Source organism: Talpa occidentalis, unplaced genomic scaffold, assembly GCF_014898055.3.
Source record: "Talpa occidentalis isolate TD23 unplaced genomic scaffold, MPIMG_talOcc4v2.1, whole genome shotgun sequence".
Lineage (NCBI taxonomy): Eukaryota > Metazoa > Chordata > Mammalia > Eulipotyphla > Talpidae > Talpa > Talpa occidentalis.
In genome coordinates this window covers 64,426,012-64,439,555 of record NW_026555331.1, presented here as the reverse complement: position 1 = coordinate 64,439,555, position 13,544 = coordinate 64,426,012, and the positions used below count along the sequence as shown (strand labels likewise).

The 13,544-nt window shown below is 40.3% G+C and overlaps 1 protein-coding gene across 2 annotated transcripts in view; it reads left to right on the top strand.

Annotated features, from left to right (window-relative positions):
• LYN (LYN proto-oncogene, Src family tyrosine kinase) overlaps positions 1-13,544 on the top strand; it is a 122,035-nt gene that overhangs the window by 92,001 nt on the left and 16,490 nt on the right. The gene's annotated exons all lie outside the window — the stretch shown is intronic.

Here is a 13,544-nt window from a genome sequence, read left to right as displayed (position 1 = left end):
CATTCTTGGCTCTTTTTCTTATGTTAAATATCTAATCTTCCAGCAAATCTGATTGATTTTTCCTTTAAAACAGATGCCATTCCTAACCCATCTGTCACTCTGATCCAGTCGCACACACTCTCTCAATGGGAACTACCTGGTAGTTGCCTGGTTAGTCTTGGCCTTTAGCAGTGGCTTCCCTCAGAGCCCCTTTGTAAAGCAGCAGCCAGCATGGTGCTTTTCAAACAAAATAAATCAGGTCAACTTCCTCCTCTCAGCTCCAGCTGCCCTTAAGCTTCCAGCAAAATTCAAGTTAAAGCCCCCAAATGGCTATTGTTCTGAGGCGCTGTCTTGTCATCGATTCTCCTTCATGAAGATTTTTATTCTTTTATTGGCATGGAAATCTGTGTTGCAGGGTTTCATGTACTTGCCATACACCGGGCCTCCCCGGTGGTGCAGCGGTTAAGCTCTGGGCTGCGAAGCTGCCTGCAACCTCGGCAGCGCTGGTTCGATCCCCGGCTGCTGGCGAGGGGCCCACATGGCGCGACAGACTTCTCTTGCTGCGCCCGCTGCTCCCCTCAGCAGTGTATTTCGTCAGTCTGCCTGTTCTGTTCCCCGCTCTGCCTCTGGTGAATTCTCTCACCCTCCTGCGCTTCTGACTGTACCCAGTGCTTGTATAAATAAATAAATTAATTTAAAAAAAGATGATAAAAAAATCTATAAATCCGGTTATCAGTAGTTAAGAGTTAGAGTCTGGGACAAGCTGTGGGTGTCTCAGGGCCTTGTGTGAGTCTGGGACTCACTGCCCTGGAGAATTTGCTGATTTAGGTGAGTGATCATGTCTCAGGTCAGACTCTTAACAACGAATGCTTCTTTTCACCATAAAGCAACAGCTGCCAGGGAGGCATTGTTTCTCACTAGTTTAAGTTAAGTTAGTGAAGTCCAGTAATTGTCTCCTCAGATTATTGGGCACAGAACAGTTCTTACTGGGGAGCAAAATGCTTGACAGGATTTGTTGCATAGATTCAGTTATTTCCCACCCCCACCTCTTACCACCTCCCTCTTGCTCCCCCATCCTTGGGAAAAAGGAAAAAACACTAACAGTCCTGGAGCACAAACCTTCACAAGTCCCATTCATAAATGTTCTTTATTTTGAAAACTCATTTCAAAAGGGTCAAAATACAAATAAAGTTACAAATCTGTTTCAGGTGTATTTGGAATTTATCAGATCTCATTTTATTTGTTGCAGGACAGATAAGTCAGGGATTATTTTTAGAGCTGGAGTTCTGGCTTTGCATGGGAATTCTTTCCATCTAACAAAACTCAAGTTTTTTTAAGGTATTTTGGAGAAGCTGAAATGCAGCACTTAAGTCTGCTTCATTTTTTTTTTTCATTTCTTAATTGTCTGACATGGTGCATATCTATTTACTGATGTGTTATTTTCTGTCTTCCCCACTAGAAAATGAACTTCACAGACTTTACTTAGTTGCCTGGATCCTAGAATAGAATGGGCTCCTTGCAGGCAGGACTGTGTGCACTTGGGTGGTAGATGAATGACAGTCCTTAAAACATAAGTTCCTGTCTCAAGGGTACCTTGACTTCAATCAACAAATTTACTAAGAGTGCACTTAGGGTGTATCCTAGTGAAACTATAAATAACCAGAACCCTAACTTGACCCTTAGCTTTTTTCCTGTTAACTTGTGCATATACATGTATTGGTAGGATTATATAAATATGACTACATAGTTAGTAGGTAATCCTGGAAGTCTTTTAAAGTTCATATGACACAATGCCCAGTGTTCAGATTCTGAGAAATTCTGGGACTTTCTGTATGGGAATCTGCATGAGATGTCATTCTTTTTAAAATAGGGGTTTTTTTCTTACTAGAAATTAATACCTATTCATTAGATCCTATGATTCCAAAGTCAGCGGTTACATTTTCATGTGTTCACTTATGTTTTTTTTCTAACAATTTTTAAAGTATTAGCATTGAAATGAATTTAGAAAGAAGAAAAGTCAAACTGTATTAAAGCATATAAACTAAAAACCTTATACCCTGACTCCTTCGTTCCAACCTTAGCAATTCTAATGCTTCTTTCCAGACACCTGCATAGATTATGGGTCTACATTTCCTTCACAGATGGAATTATACAATATGTTTACTTTGCAACTTTATAGCTTGATATGTCTTAAGTATCTTTTCATATCAATAGAGAATGATTCTCCTTGTAGTTTTTTTTTTTTTTAAAGAGAACTTTTTTTTTTTTTAAAGATTTATTTATTTATGCAAGCACTGGGTACAGTCAGAAGCGGGGGAGGGTGAGAGAATTCACCAGAGTGGGGAACAGAACAGGCAGACTGACGAAGTACACTGCTGAGGGGAGCAGCGGGCGGCAGGAGAGGTCTGCGTGCCTTGTGGGACCCTCCTCCATTGGCCAGGGAGCTGCCGGGGATCAAATCGCTGCAGAGGCTGTGGGCAGCTTCGCAACCCAGCTCTCAACTGCTGCGCTACAGGGGAGGCCCTTTCCTTGTAGTTTTAAACGTGCTTAATATTCACGTGTACAGATGTCCTCTGATATATTTTATAGTTCCCTTATCGATGAGCATTTATTTCATAGTCAGTTTATTATTTTCATTTTTCTTTAACAAACAATGCATAATGATGATCCTTCTCTATATATGTTTGTATACTTGTGCAAACATGTTTGAAGGATCAATTCTAGGTTGGAGATCTACTATACCAAAGTTGTGGATAAATTTTTATTTTTAATTTTGATAGTTATTCCTGAAAATCTTTCTAAAAATGAGAGTAACTTTTGCTTCATCAGCTTGCCTAAACCGGGTTAAATTAACACTCCCTATCTCAATCTGATAGGCCAAATTTAATATTTGGTAATTGCAATTTATATTTATTTAATGTAGACAAGGTCAAGCATTGTTTCCTGTGTTTATTTTTCTTTTAAGGTTTACTTTTCTTGGAACTCTTTCTTTAAACCCTTTGCCATTTTTTTATTAGCTATTCATCACATGTAAATAAATATTACACTTTAATATTCTGTCCTTATGACTAATCAGTGACTCCCTTAATATTCCTTTATAGATGGACATTTAAAACATCTCCAATTTTCCACTAATACAAATATGAATACAAAACATTTCTTTTTTTTTTTTTAAAGATTTATTTATCTATTTATACAAGCACTGGGTACAGTCAGAAGCATGGGAGGGTGAGAGAATTCACCAGAGCCAGAGCGGGGAACAGAACAGGCAGACTGACGAAATACACTGCTGAGAGGAGCAATGGGCTCGGCAGGAGAGGTCTGTCGCGCCATGTGGGACGCTCCCAGGTGGCCGGGGATCAAACCAGCGCTGCCGAGGCTGCGGGCAGCTTCGCAGCCCAGTGCTCAACCACCACCAGGGGAGGCCCAGAATACAAAACATTTCTCTGTACAGAACTTTTTTACCTTTTCCCCTTACTGTCGAGCCCCAATTGTCAGATAAAAAGATCTGCATAAAAAGCTTTTATTTCTCTTGACATTCACAGCTTTCACTGAGCAAAATTTGTCATTTGAGTAGTAATTGTTTCTGAATTTGAGATGCTTTGGGGTTGACAGTTCACATTTCACCTCAGAGCCACTCAGTAGTCTACATCCGAGACCACCCACAAAAGCTTAGAAATAAGACCCAATAACTTTTCTCCCTGAGGATAAATTGGAAACACTTTGCTTCCTTCTCTTTCCAAAATAACAATTATGGTTCATCAGTCACAGGTCAAGGGATAGATAATTTATATCATTGTAGTAGCAGGAAAATTGATACAGACGAGGTTAGGGCCAGTGCCATTTATTCACTACCTTGTCTTGGGTGTACAGAAGTGGTGAGTCTTTTCCATGAATAGATGGGGGTAAGGAAGGCATCACTGACAAATAGTCTCTTCACTTCCTTGGGCAATAGATATAAGGAAACCTATTCTGACTGACTGAAGCAGAGTCTGGACCTCATAGCTTCTCCCAAGGTTGATGTCAGTCACTCAGCAAAAGGGAGATGGCAAAGCCCAGGGCTGCCAGTCAGCATGCTTGAGGTGGCACCTGTATCTGTGGATATCCTCCCACCTGTGGTCCCTGGGTTCTAAAAGATTGGCTTTATTTAGCTTGTCATTTCACCATTATGACCCAAATCTGGATTTTAGTCTTTTCATTACTAAAGATATTATGATGATGATGATTATGAACGATAGTAATGACTGATATCCACCTTGCATTGGGCATTCTTGAATTCTTTCAATCTCACCTGAACACTGCCATGTCAGCACTATTACTATCTCCACTTTGCAGAGTGGAAAACATGAGAGTTTGAGAAGAAACTTGCCCCATTTTATATAAACCCAGGTTGACTCATCCTAAAGTCTCTGATCCACAGTCACAACTATCAAAGTACTTCCTCAGGCATCGTTGATAATCTTGCTACTTTCTGTTAACCGCTAATTATGTATTTGCATCTTGGCCAGTTTTATTTGGAGTGGGATTGAGGAGCATCCTGGGTGGAGGAAGTGATACAGAAGAAGCTTTGATTACTTCCCAGCTTGGTTGTGCACTGGGTAGTCCCATCCAGCTGTCACTATGAGCTGTCAAATCCTCTCCTTGGTTGTAAGCCCACTGCCACAGGTGGTAGTGATGAACATGGGCTGCTCTCCCTGTCACAGCAGCCTTTGCAGGGGTTCTGCCCCTGCTTTTATACAGCTGGAAACGTCCAGTGTTATTATTATTGTTGTTGTTGTTGTAATAACAAAATTTACCATTTTAACCATTTTTAAATGCACAGCTCAGAGGTGTTAGGTACATTCATGTTATGTAATAATCATAACCATCCATCTCTAGTACTTTCTTCATCTTTCACAACTGTCCTTATTAAACAAAAGCTTCCCATTTTCCCTCCTGGCAGCCCTTTGCAGCCACCATTTTATTTTCTGTCTCTATGAATTTGACATCTCTTAGTACTTCATATGCGTGAAATCACACAGTATTTGTCCTTTCATGACTGATATTACACTTAGCATTATGTCCTCAAACTTCATCCATGTTATAGCATGTGTCAAAATTTCACTCTTTTTTGTGGCTGAATAAAGTTCTATGATATGTGTCTACTATATTTGCATATCCCTTCATCCTTGGATGGACACTAGGTTGCTTTCACTTTTTGGTTATTATAAATAATACCTCTATGAAAAGGGGTGTACAAATGTCTGTTAGAGTCCCTGCCTTCAGTTCTTTTGGGTATATACCCAGAAGTGGAATTGATGTACCACCTGGTAATTCTATGTTTAATTTTTTGAGGCTCACCCATCCTGTTTTCCACAGCAGTTGCACCATTAAAAGGGGTTCCATTGGAAAGGATCATCCTAAGTGAGGTGAACCAGAAGGAAGATGATAAATACTGGATGGTTTCACTTATATGTGGAATATAGAGATACCAAGGAAAGGGTCAACAAAGACAAACTTTATTTTTATTTTATATTTTATTTTTATTTATTTATTTATTTATTATTATTTTTTTTATTTTTAAACAATATTTGTTTCCCCCCACCCCCCTCAGGTTGAGTCCCCATAGAATTTCCTTCCTCAAGGCACCCTTGCACCATCACCACAGTCCCCACTTTAAAACCAATCCTTGAAAGCTGGTTTGAGGTGTCCAGGAGGGGAAGAAGAGAGGGAAGCAGAGAAGAAGGGGAGAAAACAGGGGGGCAAGATTGCTCAATGAACTGTGATGGAAGACAATGAGTGTTTTGGTCATAGGAAAACTTTGGTGACTACACCTGAAGGGAGAAATCCTATATATGTTGTGTAAAAACACACACACAAAAAAAAAAAGATGAGGATATAAAATAATGGCTATGTCATTAAAAATAAAAAATAAAATAAATAAACAAAAGATAGAAAGGGTTCCAATTTCCCCACATCCTTACTAACACTTAGAATTTTCTTTTTTTGTTTCTTTATTTAACTTTGTTTTGTTTTGGTTTTTATTTATTTATTTATTTTACAATAGCCGTCCTTATGGTGTGAAGTGGTTCAACAAGCTTATGCGATAGATAGTTTATTAAAATTAGCTGACATGAGTTTCTTCCCTTTTTGATAAAAGTAAATATCTTTCCTGGTAACTTACTGATTTAAATATGGTTGTTTGGTGAAGCTGCCTTTTTGGAAATTATGGCTCCCTGAGGCATTGTGGATCCTTGCATGCTATTGGATTGATTAAATTCTGACTTATCACAGAAAAGCTTGCCAGTCCTAAGTCTGTATATGCCAAATTCTGCAGTTACCTCTAAGCTATGAATGTAGCCTGACAGACTGTAAACTTCAACTTGGTCATTTAAAAAAATATCTAGTTTTCTAATTTCTCTTTTTCCTGTCATAAACTTATGAGCATTCCACTATTCTTGGATTCAAATCCAAGTCCATCTAGGAACATTTTAATTTCCCGTGACTCAACTTCCTCATATTTACTATAATATTGCCTGCTTCAAAGATTATAGAGACCTATCAAGGGGCTTGAGCAGAACAGGCAGTCAGCACATACTATCTATCATCCTCAGCATCACCATCATCATCATCATCAAAGTAATAGACTGCATTATTTCTTAGCAGCGTAACTTGAAAATGAATGAAAAATAGTATCACAAGTAATCAAAGAAAACTCAAACAAAATTTCTAGGAAATTTTGACCAAACATAACAAGGAATGTGTTCTCTATTCCCTCCCTTCCTCTATCTAAATTAAGAATTAAGGAATATAGAGATTCAGTATAGAACAGTAGTGAGTAATAATAGATAGAAAGTGTTTCTATAAAACTCAAGAGTTATAAAAGTGCTGTGATATTTGGAGCACAGAGGAGATATGCTCAAACTACTTAAATTTTATTTCTGTAAACTCCCTCTTTTCTTTACATTCTATTTTTCTGTTGTCATTAAGTGGTTTTTTTATGTCAATTTGGGATTGACCCCCAGGAGGGCGCTTGAGAGGGCCTTGAGAAACCCTCAGAGAGAGAGTTTGCCCATTTGCCACTCATTGGCTTAATTCACATGTATTTGCATCATTTCATAGACTTCTTGGGGATTTTGAAAGTAATTAATTATTTGAGTTCTAATTTTCCTAAGTGTAGAAAATAAATTATCTAGAAAGTGAAGCAAACCTTGCCTAAGAGATCAGGTAAAAAACCACACGAAACCAGAGTTTGGGCAGTTTGCTTGCTCAATTTCTCTCCCTGTTTGTGTAGATGACAAATGTTTTCCAGCCAGCCAATTCTAAGACAGGCTGCATTTTCAGTTCCAGTTTCCCATTTAGGCTGGAATTTCCTGGGTAGATTTTAGCTCTGCTTGAGGGAGCACATTGAGCCCTCCATTAGGTTCCTTTCTTTCCATTATTCCCTCCATCATCTGACTTAAATGTGGGTTTCTCTTCATTAAAATGAAATAACTTACTAAGTAAAATAGCCTGTTATTTGCCAATTTCTCTGAAAAGAGATAGTAATTAGATGACTCAAGAACACTAAAGCAAGACTTCCAGAACAGGCCATCCATACAAACATTCATTTGTCCAAAGTGTCACTCACATTCTCTGGTGCAACCAACCCAGTAAGTGTACTGAGCAACCCATTCAGAGAACAGCTTCTTCGGGGAGTCTGAGCATCTGATGGGGACAGGCTGGGGTACAATGTGTGGTGCTGTGGTTGACAGGCTTCTGAGGAAAACAGAAAAAGACAAGTGCACTCTGTGGTCCTCACTGACAAGAAAAGTGGCTTGAAAAGGAGATTATGTGAATATCCCTTTAGTATGTAAACCATATATAAATTTGTTTTCTCTAGAATTGTATTCCACATCAAATAAGCCTATCTTATATCTACCGAGGGCTGTAGTTGTCAGGTATTTCCCAAGCATTGCTAGCACTGCGAGTCCTCATTATCACGGCTAACTGACTTCTTAGTCAATGTATTTGATGCTGCAAAGTTGTGCATCATGGAGAGGGAGCGAGTGCCCTTGCCTTCCTCAGGTCAGGCCACGCTCAGTGTATAGGAAGGATTTGCTGCTGCTGCTCACAGCATTTACTCCTCACTTGGGGATAGGAGCACAGACTTTCCTTTAATCATTGATGCTGGAGAGACCTTGTATATGCTTAACTGAAGTTCTTCTCAAAATTTTGGTCTGATTTAACATTTCTGAACTCATACCCTGGAAAGATTGTATTTACAAAATAAATAGGACTCTAGATTTTGTTTTAGGCCCAATTCACCCATCTTAGGCATGCGCATGTGTAAGTGTGTATATATGCGTGAGTGTGCAGCTGGAAATGAGCAGAGGTAGCAGAAGCTGGTACTTCTTTGCAAAGTGCTGGGATTGAAAACTTTCCATATGTCTGTGTATATTTGTGTGTGTATGTGAAATCATGCATATGGACATACTGAAAAATAAGCATGAGTTGCCAGACAGCCATGAAGGGCATGTGTCCATATTGACCCTCTCAGGTAAGAGCCAGAAATCCACCTTTTCCCAGCTCACCTACCAGCCTGGGTGGCTCTGGATCTCCTCCACTTGGAGGAAGTCATGCCTGTTTGTAATTTGCTACAGGCCCTGAAGAATCCTTCTTCCTACTTCACACCAGCAGTGGGGGCAATTGGCACACACCCGAAGGTCAGCTCCTCTTCTGCTCAGAATGCATCAGAAAGGCCTCTCTGCAAGGCTTGCATCACCTAAGAGTGGGAGTCTGTTTATTTAGCACCTGACAACATGATTCACAATTTGGGATTAGAGTGTTTACTCTCTAACCTAACGGTCCCTCTCTGTCCTCTCGACAGCAACACACACACACATCAGAGGGAGAAAATATCATCATCATATATTTCCACTGAAGGTACAAAAGAGGAACTAAGAAATGCATATTTGCTGTGCTAATTGAGTGGAAGAGCATGAGAAATGTAAAGTATATCTAAACCTAAATCAGTTAACTTTAAACCAGGGGTATGAAGACATGGCTAACACTATCTTCTTACATGTGTGTTCTCACTTCAGATAAGGGTAGTGCTTTTCATGTCAAATTTCAGTAGCTTTTCACACAGATTCCCTAAAACAGAGTTAGGAAATAGTACATGAAAATGAGACATTTTTAGTTACTTCTTTAGCATCAGCAGGTGGCTTAGAACAGTTGAGGTTTTCTCTTGTTTTCTCTTGTTCTCTCAAGGCCCAATATGAAGAAATCTTCTCATATGACTTAAAACCTAAAGATAAATTCAGTTTCCACGGCCTCTAAGAAATGACTCTGGCCCAGCCATGAAATGAGGGAGAGGCACCAAGTTCCTCTGTCTTGGAGTCGTGGGGCTGAAGGAGTCCTCCCTACATTTTAGGAAAAACAGAAGCTTAAGCCTCATGTTCCAAACAGTTGATGAGCTCAGACTTGGGCCACGGTTGCCCCAGCTGCTGTCACCTACCCCTAAGCCTCCTCCTTGCCGGGGCATCTCCAGCTCCGGGCCTGGGCTCTTTCCCACTGACATGTGTGGGAACTTCCTGTCCCACAGAACTTCATCCGTTTATGGAATCGTTTATAGGCAATGCATTGAGACTGAGGTTTAGTTCCATCTATGTAGAACTTTCTTCCTAAAATAACTTAGGTTTAAAGCATGTGATCAAATGCAGTGCTTCTTTAACTTCAGCACATACAGATCACCCAGAGAGCTTGTTAAAATTCAGATTCTGATTGAATAAATCAGAGTCAGAATCCAAAAGCCATACTTCTGGCAAGCCCCCAGGTGATGTCAAGGCTGCTACTGGACAGAGGACCACACCTGGTGCCACAGGGGCCTAGACTGGTCCCCCTGGATCACCCACCTCAGAATCCTGAGAGGCCCTACTCACATAGATTCAAGATGAATTGGTTTAAGGTGAAGCCCAGATAGTGGTATTGTTTTAAGCTCCCCAGATTCATAGTCAGAGTTAGGAAATCCTGCCTCCAGGGTTAAGATTTAATTTAACTGCTAAATATACAGATGGGGAATTAAAATTCCAAACCACTGCACTAACTTTTGGTGTGACTCTGGGAAAGTAATTTCCTTCTGGCCCCATCAGAGTTCCAGAGGGAATGACCGTTATTGCTTTTTTACTGAATATAGGGTCATTTGTATGAAGGAATATTTGCTGCCTTAATTTTAGCCTGGTTTTCATTCTGACAGGTCTTAACCTCATTCAGGTCAACAATATAGTATCATCCATCTAAATCCCTCTCTTTTGTTTTAATTATGAACTTTCTTTTTAAGTAAACTATGTATTTTTTTAAGATTTATTTTTCTTTATGCATACAAGAACTGGGCACAGAGCTGCGGGGTTGAGGGAGGGAGGTAGTTAGAGGATTCACCAGAGACAGAGTGGGGAGCAGAACAGGCAGATTGACTGAAATACACTGCTGAGGGGATCAGCAGGCGAGACAGGAGAGGTCTGCTGTGCCATGTGGGTCATCTCCCTGGATGGGGATCGAACTTAGGACCTCACGGTGATGATGCTAAGGCTTAACCCCTAGGCCACCAGGGAGGCCCTAAATTCCTTCTTTTGAGTAGTAAGGCAAACTGATTTTAAACCTCCTTTGCTCCATTTAGCATCTAGACGATGCTTCTAGACCCTACCTTCTAAATGGACATAATATCACTCCTTAGGGAATGAAAATTCATTCTTGGGGAATGAGGAAATCTTAGACATTACAATAGGTTGTGCACCCCACCACAGCTCAGACCTGCCTGACACAATAGTATTTCTTTGTATTTTATTTCTCCTGCTAAGAATAAACTTTAATTTAAAATATAAATCTAGGGCCTCCCTGGTGGCGCAGCGAGTTGAACGCAGCGCTGTGAAGCTGTACGCAGCCTCTGCGGTGCGGCTTTGATTCCCGGCCGACCGGAGAGAAACCCACATGGTGCGGCAGACCTCTCCTGCCTCGCCCGCTGCTCCCCTCAGCAGTGTCTTCAGTCCATCTGCCTGTTCTGCTTCCCACCCTATCTCTGGTGAATTCTCTCACCCTCCCACACATCTGGCCTGTACCCCAGTTCTTGTATAAATAAATATCTTTTAAAAAAAAAGCAAAAGTCAAAAATATTAAAAAAAAAATATATATATATATATATATATATATATATATATAAATCTGATATCTTCCTCCTTACTGTCATGATAATGAAAAAGAAAAAGGTTGGGAAATGCTGTTCTGTTCTAAACAGAAATGCTGTTCTAAAAATAACTCAAAATAAGACAACATAAAATAAGCTGTGTGTACTTTCTGGATGGTTATCCTGAACTCTATTGGGGAGAGTTTGGAATTCCCTTTCTGACAGGTGAAATTTGGACTGAACATTACTGAATTCTAAGAGGAAACTTCAAAAGCATTTTTCTCTCTTCTCAGTACAAAAATATTCTCTCAATGAAAAATTTGAGTTCTAGAAGCATCTCAATCACTGGCCAGTCTCTGTTATTCACATGACATCTTGGAGTCCAGTGTAAAGAGGCACTAGGTGTAAACCCTGCCTCTTTCCTTCACTCTGGCTTTCAGAGTGTACAATGGAAATAAAGCTTACTTGGTAAACTTGTTATTCAGGTGAAACAAGAATTGGATGTAAAGGTTGTGTTTGGTACATAGTAAGTTGCTCGTGGTAGCTCCTTGTGTTATTAATATCTACCTATTATTATCTATCCATCCATCCACTAACCTACCTACCGATCAATCATCTACTATCTATCACCATCATCATCATGGTAAAGTGTCTGTGAGCATATCACTTGAATTAAACAGAGTAGCTCCTCCCCAGACCTGACTGACTCCAGATAACTCCTTCATGAGTGAGCCTTCTGAGTTAATGGAGCAATAGGAAAGGGAGGTGAATACTCCTCTGTCCCCCTCCCAGTCCCTCTGGACAGCTGAGCCTTGGTGCTATGTATGTATGCAACAGCTCTTTCTACAGTGCTAACAACTGGGGGAAGAAGAAGGTATTCCATGAAACAAAAGTTGATCCTAGATTCCATCAGCCAAGGTAGTCTCTGACTTCTTCCTGCTGTTGCAAAATGGGCCTGGAGTTACTTTAGCCAAAGTAAACACAAAAAGCTTTTTTTTCTTTTTTTTTTTTTAAAGAAACCAAGAAAGAACAATACATTTAGGCCAAAGAAAGAATGAATTTTACGTAAGAGGAGAGTTGTAGTCTTTTGTGACCTCTAAAGCAAGTCCTAGCTAAAAGTGTTTATTTTGCTCCCATATCTATTATTTATTCAACTTGATTAATGCCAAGTTTTGGAATCATGGTCTTGGTGAATATAGTACTATTATTATTGTTTGAAATATGAGCTCCTTAAAGTATTCCGGCGTGAAAAGGAAAGCCAAAATAAACTAGGCTTGTTACAAGTCTGTTGTTATTTCAGAGAATCATTTTTTAAATGCATTCAGATTTGTATGCATTTAGACAGTTGTGATAAAAGCCCCACCAAGAAATTCTCAAGATGCCTTACTCTGTCATCAAGATGAGACATGTGGGTGCCTGGTGCTTTGTCAGTGCCCCCAGCACATATCTGCGTGCTCACTCAACTCCATGCAGGAGTGTCCAGCACAGGTTCCTGATTGCTACTGTCAACTGCAGTTTCAGATCTAAACTGGGAATATAGCCAACTGGGACTCTTTCACACGCCTAGCCCAGTTTGTATATAATTATTAGGGTGTTACATAAGTATCCAAGAATAGGCATATGCACATTCTACACCTGCCCTGGGTGACTTAATTCCTGTCATAATCATACATAAACAGGTGAGGAGCAGGAGACCTGGGGCCACACAGATTGCGGGGGAAGGAGTCTAGCCAGGCTTGCTGCTGGAGGTGATACCTCAGCTCACCTGCAGAATGAATTGGCCAGAAGAAAGGAGCAGGGAAAGGATGTTCCAAGCAGAGGCAGGTGTGAAAGTCAGGAGACTAGACTGCAGATGTTTGCAGTGAGGAGGCAGAGGGTTAACCAGGGACCCAGTCATGCAGAGCCTTGGCCACAGTGTTAGGGATTGCAGACTATGTCTCAAGGCCAGTTTGAAGCATAGAATGGCCTTGTTGGATTTGCACAAAGAGTTAATATATTGTTGTAAAGGAATACAGTGACCCAGTCCTTCACAGTAGTAGCAGACAGGGGTTGGACCCTATGTTTGCCTGACAGGCAAAGCACCTAGCCTGGACTTTTCCAGCATGTCTGCCCTGCCCCAGTGCCACACATTAGTCTTAGTTACAGTAGCTGTGTGTTATTGAATTGTTTCTAATAAAGAAAAAAATCAGACCGCTTTCATTCTTTGTGTTATATTTTCTCTGTTCAAGACAATTCCTTGGTACTGACCAGGCATGAACCACTAGACTGACAGCACAGTGAGGCCTACCCTGTACACAGTGATTTTTATGTGCCAGATTTTGTGGCCATCAAAACATCATTGGCCAAACTCTCGCAGCACCTGCAGCCATGTGCCAACAGCATAACATTCTGGTAGTGCTAAAAACCCAACATTTTTTTTAAAAAT